Here is a 5,719-nt window from a genome sequence, read left to right as displayed (position 1 = left end):
GTGGCCTCGATAGTCTGTCGTGTCCAGAGGCGCCATCCATGGATTTTCATCATTCTCATTAACTTCTACTAGTAATTGATAGGGAACCTGGTCGTGACTCAGGAACAAGGCATTCTGCACTGCCCTGAGTGATGAAAACACTCTGTCTTATTCACTGTACCACGGTGGTCCTGCGTGGTCATAAAAGTGAAACCAGTGGAGTGACATTACAGCAACTTTGAGTCATACATAAATGGGCAGAAGTCAGAAACCAAGTCCCTAGCATTACACAGATAAACGTTTTTGTCTACTTTGAGCACTTAGGAAAGAAACTGGCTAGGTATAAAGGGAAGTACAAAACAAACCCCCTATATTGGATATTTTGGTGATAATATCTAAGTGCAGTGTCCTCAAACATATGCACATAGATGTTTGGAAATTTTGGACAAAGATAGACACATCGAGTTGATTCTTGTTTGTTTTCTATTCCAGAAACTCTGTCAAGTTATGAATCTGCTCTAAAAAACACAGATTACAATCTACGTTGGCAGTGTTTTTCCAAAAATACTAATTCCGTTAGCCGATAATATAATAGGCAAACATTTCCTCTTTGGAAATATCCATTTGGGCTAGTCATTTTGGTAGATATTTGTGTACATTAGGAGATTATAACTATTTCTAAGTTACTTGTGCAGAAGAGACAGTCTTCATGTTGACCAAAGTATTTGCTTAGTTATGATAATGTTTTATAAGGATACAAGTCATGTAATTGTACTAGAGGACTCTCTCTAATAAAAACTTGTCAGGGTCTAATGACTGTGAGCTTGAGAGGAGCAAAAGGCATCCAGGGGGTGTGGACAAGTAAGGCCCCACATACCCTCTCCTTAGCACTGCTGGCTTGAGTCTCAAGTGTTTCAAGTGGTTCTCCTCTTTTCCTAAGGATGTATGTACTCACTCAGCTACCCCCTTCCCTGAGGCTGCTGCTCGCTTTCCCACCTGAGGGGGCGTGCTACATGAGCCCACTTTTCCCTGCAGCGAGAGAAGACACACCCCAAATCTCTCCTAGTTGACCGTTGCCTGCCTAGTTAGGAAATCCCATTTGTAGGTCATAACTACAGGATTGGGTTTTATTATCAGTGCTAGGGAGGGAAGGAAGGAGGGATAACTGTTCCTCCAGAACAGCACTGTCCAGTAGAAATATAATATAGCCACATATGTTATTTAGAATTTTCTAGAAGCCACATTAAAAAGCTAACAATGAGCAAGTGAAATTAATTTTAATATATTCCATTTAATCCAATATATCCAGAATATTGCCATTTCAATACGTAATCAATTACTAATGGGATATTTTATGTCCTTCTTTTTGTGCTACGTTTTTTGGATTCCAGTGTGTATTTTCCACTTACAGCACGTCTCCATTTGTACTAGTCACACCTTCAGGACTCAGTGGCCACATGGGCTAGTGGCTATTGGATTGGACAGCACAGCTATAGAACAACAGGTTGTGTTCCGGCAATCATCAAGAGGGATTCAGTCTTGATGATTTTGTCTGCTCTCAGTAGAGTTACATCGGAATGGGGCAATAGAGTGACAATAATTGTCACCCAGGGGAAAACAATGACACCCCCCACCCCGCCCCCATCACAAGTAAAATAGCAGACCCAAAGTGCTCTACCTGAATCACAGGGAGAAGGGAATTCATGCTCTCAGGACATGTTTGTGTCAGGAACTTCACACGTTTAACCCTCCGCACAGTCCCTAGTGTATAGGGAGGAAAATGAGATGTAGAGAGTTCAAGTTATTCGTCAAGTTCAGATAGCCCCTAGAGAGGAGTAAAATTGGATTTAAGTCTATCTAATTCTGAAGCCCTCGTACTCTCATATATGAATCACTGCTAGGAAGTCAGGTAAAATGTAGATTCATTCTCCTCACCCCTAGAGACCCCTCAGTCGTTCTGGGCTGGTACCCAGGAATCTGCATTTTGATCGCACACCCGTTGATTCTGATGGGATGGTCCTCATGCCCCACTTTGAACAACAGTGAAGGGAAGGGCCTCTTTCTCATGCCTTTCTGTTGCGCAGCTAACCACCCCCCATCCTGCTTTTTTTTTTTTTTTTAAGATTTTATTTATTTATTTGACAGAGAGAGAGACAGTGAGAGAGGGAACACAAGCAGGGGGAGCGGCAGGCAGAGTAGAGGAGAAGCAGGCTTCCCGCCCAGCAGGGAGCCTGATGTGGGGCTCAATCCCAGGACCCTGGGATCATGACCTGAGCTGAATGCAGACGCTTAACGACTGAGCCACCCAGGTGCCCCTCTGCTTTGATGGTCCTTGGAGGAGAGATGACTTTGGGACTTACATCCAGCTTTCTCCCTTTTTGGCCTTTTCTGAAGAGACCACATGCAGGGAGATCTTTGGGTTGAAATAAACCAGTTCTGTTCATGCTTTCCAAGAATTTGATAGCCACCAAATTAGAGAAAGAATGTTTCAAGGAAATCTCTTCATCTAGGGACGCTGGTTACAACAACAGCAACAAAAAGGAGAAGATTGTGTACTTAACGAATACAAGTTACATATTTGTGCTGAACTGGTAGTTTGGAATAACAATAGAACAAGGTTTGGTTGTATCTTGCCCCACGTGTGTGGTTTTTTTTAAAAATTTCAAATCTGCCCATCAGTGTTTCTCTATACAATGTACACAATGTGAACTGCAACATCTTAAATGTTTGGCAGGACATTCATGCTCATGACATCACATGCTGGGAGGACAGGGAGGCCACTGTAGGGCTGGCCCTGGGGAGAGGCCGATCAGTGCTGCCATTGAGATGTGCCCACAAAAGAGTGTGTGACAGCCAGATGTGCAGCTTAATGGAGACTGACCCAGAATTGTGGGGGGAACATTGGCACATGCTGCTTAATGGCTTGAATAGCAGCTCTTGAGGAATCTATGTTTCTCTCCCTCACGCAGAATCTCAGAGCTCAGGCTTTGTGGCCCTGTGGCCGGGGGAGGGAATGGAGATGGAGGGACTTGTCACTGCTCCATGCCCCATTGTTGAAATGAAAAATGTGGAAATGTTAAGCCATTTCTAGAGGATTTTGGATTTTGGAAGGTAAGAATTGCTTATGCTCTACATCAGAATTAACTTCCAAATAGTAAAGGGCACCCAGTTGTCATGGCCTGGGGCTTTCTTGATTTAAGACAGTTTTTTTCTCTTGTATTGCATTATATAGAGTTGTGCTTTTCCAACTGTAATGTGCATACAGATCACGGGGGTGTGGGGTGTGGGGAGTCTTGTTAAAATGCAGATTCTGAGCCAGCAGATCTGGGGTGGGGCCTGGGAGTCTGCATTTCTAACAAGCTCTCAGAAGATGCTGATGCTGTTGGTGTAAACTCACACCTGGAATAATATATACTCATTAAAGAACATTTGAACACTTGTTCAAAGATGAAATAAGAAAATAAAAAATTACCCATCATTTCATCACTAGAGCAATTTCTTTTATATATATATATATATATATATATATATGGTCATTGTTTTATGGTAAAATAAAAACCTCTAACATACAATACATATGGTTTGTAATCTATTTTAAGAAAAACTTAAAATGTCCAGAGAACATTTTCTTATATCATTAAATGCTTTTCTAAAACAAAAATCTTAATATCTCCACAATCTTCCATTGTTTGGATGTACCATAATTTACTCAAGGAGTTCCCAAGAATATCTTGGTTATTTTGGTTCCTTTCTAACTCTTCAAAGCAATTTTGCCACAAACATCCTTATAGGTAAGTCTTGCACGTACACATGATGATCCCTTTAAGATCAATTCCTAGAAAGGAATTGCTGGGTCACATATTCCAGACAGTGTTTTAGGAACAGTTTATTTTTTTGATAAAGGGGTGCCTCGCTTCCTCCAGCTCTTATAATAGGTGCAGTGTATCAATTTAATATGCTGTTTTGGAAGAATCATTTGAAATATTTTACATTTCAGCTTTGCGCAGTGGCACTATCGTAGCCAATGAGGTTTATCCGAGGCGCGATTATTGCTAACTGAAATAGTTTACATTTCAGTTATGTTGATATGGAATTATACAAAGAAATCCTTGTAATAAATAGTCAATGGAAAAATTCCAGATCATGATAGGAGAAAAGGTGTGAGAGAGGAGCTTGCTCTGCATTACAATTCTGCTTTAGTTGACTCTGGTCTATAGGGGCTCCAAAGGTGAGCATTTATCTCCAGAAGACCTTGTGTAGGGACCACTCTGATGTCTTGGTTAGGAGTGGGAAGCTCCGGGAGCATGGCTAGCTGAATCATTATTCTTTGTTTTATTTGCTGGCCCCCCTCCCCGCAAAATCTATTAAGCATGAGACAAAAAACAAAACATGGTAAAAATGAATTCCTTGCCCTTGCCCCAAACTTTCTAAATGTTAATCCTGTGCATATGCTGAAAGGGAATTGACCTGGGTTCTCTTGCCGACTGCTTTTATTTAAGTTACGTTTCAACAAAGGGTCAGAAAAAATGCACATAAAGCAGCTTCTAGAGACATGAAAAGGCCCAGGACTCTTGGATGAAGGCAGCCAGGGACCTTTGGGTATTTCCCTTGGTCCCGCTTTGGCTTCCATGAGCAGAACAGAACTGTTTCAGCACACAGTTAGGAGGCCTCCCTTGCCCAGTCCAGCCCACGGGCTGACCTGGGGTGCTGTTCTTTCCTTCAGTTCTGGGCTATGCCAAACCCTTCCCCCCTTTCATGCTGTTTCTTTCCTGAACCAGAACACAGCTCATATTTGCCTCCGTCACAGACTATCTAAGCAGGGATCTCAAACCATTCCATTCATTATTTCTGAAGTATGGCATGGGGGTCACCAGCAAAAGACTCATTCAGTAAATGTAGATTCGTGGGTCCTATCCCAGACCGACAGAGACAATGTCTGGAGTGGAGCCCGGGACTCTGCATTTTGTTATTAACATTTATTATTTTTTTAAAAAATTTTATTTTTATTTTATTTTATTTATTTATTTATTATTTATTTTTTAAAAGATTTTTTATTTCTTTATTTGACACAGAGAGACACAGCGAGAGAGGGAACACAAGCAGGGAGAGTGGGAGAGGGAGAAGCAGATTCCCTGCTGAGCAGGGAGCCCTATGCGGGGCTCGATCCCAGGACCCTGGGATCATGACCTGAGCCGAAGGCAGACGCTTAACTGACTGAGCCACCCAGGCGCCCCTATTTTATTTATTTTTAAAAATTTTTTAAAAAGATTTTATTTATTTGGGGGGGGGAGGAGGAGAGGGAGAGGGTCAAGCAGACTCTGCATTGAGCATGGAGCCTGACGTGGGGCTTGATCCCAGGCCCCTGAGATCATGACCTGAGCAGAAACTAGGAGTCAGACGCTTACCTGACTGAACCACCCAGGCGCCCCTTAAGTTTTATTTTTAAGTAATCTCTACACCCAACGTGGGGCTTGAACTTACAACCCTGAGATCGAGTCGCCTGCTCTACTGACTGAGCCAGAAAGGTGCCCCCTGGGAATCTGCATTTTAAATGACTCCCCAGGTGATTCTGATATACCCCAAAGTTTGAGAACCATTGAACAAGCTTCAGTGAATGTAGGTACTAGAAGGATATCTGGTCAGATGAAGAAACCAGAAGCCAGAAAGGTTGGTGATTTACCCAAGGCCATATTCTAAGGAGTCATTTCTCATTTCCTAGGACTGTAAAACAATGGGGTTG

At 42.4% G+C, this 5,719-nt stretch overlaps 1 pseudogene; it reads left to right on the top strand.

Annotated features, from left to right (window-relative positions):
- Positions 1-3,974: 3,974 nt before the first annotated feature.
- On the top strand, positions 3,975-4,107 carry LOC116634230 (annotated as a pseudogene).
- The last annotated feature ends 1,612 nt before the right edge of the window (positions 4,108-5,719 follow it).

Source organism: Phoca vitulina, unplaced genomic scaffold (assembly GCF_004348235.1).
Source record: "Phoca vitulina isolate PV1807 unplaced genomic scaffold, GSC_HSeal_1.0 scaffold8, whole genome shotgun sequence".
Taxonomy (NCBI): Eukaryota; Metazoa; Chordata; class Mammalia; order Carnivora; family Phocidae; genus Phoca; species Phoca vitulina.
Note: the sequence above shows the minus strand (reverse complement) of the source record. Positions and strands in the feature narration are given on the sequence as shown.